Source organism: Mastomys coucha, unplaced genomic scaffold (assembly GCF_008632895.1).
Source record: "Mastomys coucha isolate ucsf_1 unplaced genomic scaffold, UCSF_Mcou_1 pScaffold16, whole genome shotgun sequence".
NCBI classification, from domain to species: domain Eukaryota; kingdom Metazoa; phylum Chordata; class Mammalia; order Rodentia; family Muridae; genus Mastomys; species Mastomys coucha.
In genome coordinates this window covers 44,187,612-44,188,585 of record NW_022196898.1, presented here as the reverse complement: position 1 = coordinate 44,188,585, position 974 = coordinate 44,187,612, and positions in this window count along the sequence as shown.

Genomic DNA, 974 nt, shown 5'->3' with positions numbered 1-974 from the left:
CTTGTTGAACGTTCTTGCCAGCGGAGAGCTGGAGTGTTCAAGGTCCTCTAGAGACAGATCAGCTTGGAATTTTCACTGCTGCCGTCCTTGTATTTCTCTCAGGTTCTGTCCCTTGGATATACAGGGAGACTGTAAACCTAGGAGCTTGGGCACGAGGGAGACTTACGGAGCAAAGGTGTTGACAGAATTCTTTCCAAGTACACCAGCGTTGTTCTTTTCTAATAGTTGTTACCCAGGACACCTGTCCGTTTTGCAGAATTACGTTTTTCTTCTAAGAGTGCAGTGCAGGGGATGTAAATAGCGTCCATGCCATAATGGTTATTTGTTACCCGGAGCCTAACTCAGCCCTAAAAGCTGGTTCCAAGTCCGGGTTATCTCCTTTTATTATGGGAATGGAGGGCAACTTGATCACTATTTTTTAAAACGTATTTTAATAAACGTACGTAAGTGCTACATTTCTTTTAGCTCACCACCCACCAGAGATAATGGAAAGGAAAGGTAACAAAAAAAAAAGGATGCGAATCTGTTTAGAAATCGTTTGGGGGGGGGGGAATGCAATTTCAATCCTCGTCAGGATAACAGTTTAGTTCGCCCGAGTCTGCAGCGATAGCTTGATCCATTTGCAAACACTGTTCCTTTACGAATCAGCAACAGCAGTTCGATCCAGAAGAAACTGCAAGTCCGAGTCGAGTTAGCGGCAAGAAGCCACCGGAACACGACCACAAGTTTTTTTGGTGCTTTTCTCCCTATGAAGTCGTGACAAATGTTCTATTTCCTGTGAGAGAGACACGACTTTTGTATTTTTCTTAAACACAGCAGTCCTCAGTTCCTACGTACCAAAAGCAGTTACAAGGATGTTAAGACACAGAGGTGGGCAACGAGTGGCTGTTAAAGCGTTTAAGGTAATCCAAGCTGATCTGTCTCTAGAGGACCTTGAACACTCCAGCTCTCCGCTGGCAAGAACGTTCAACAAG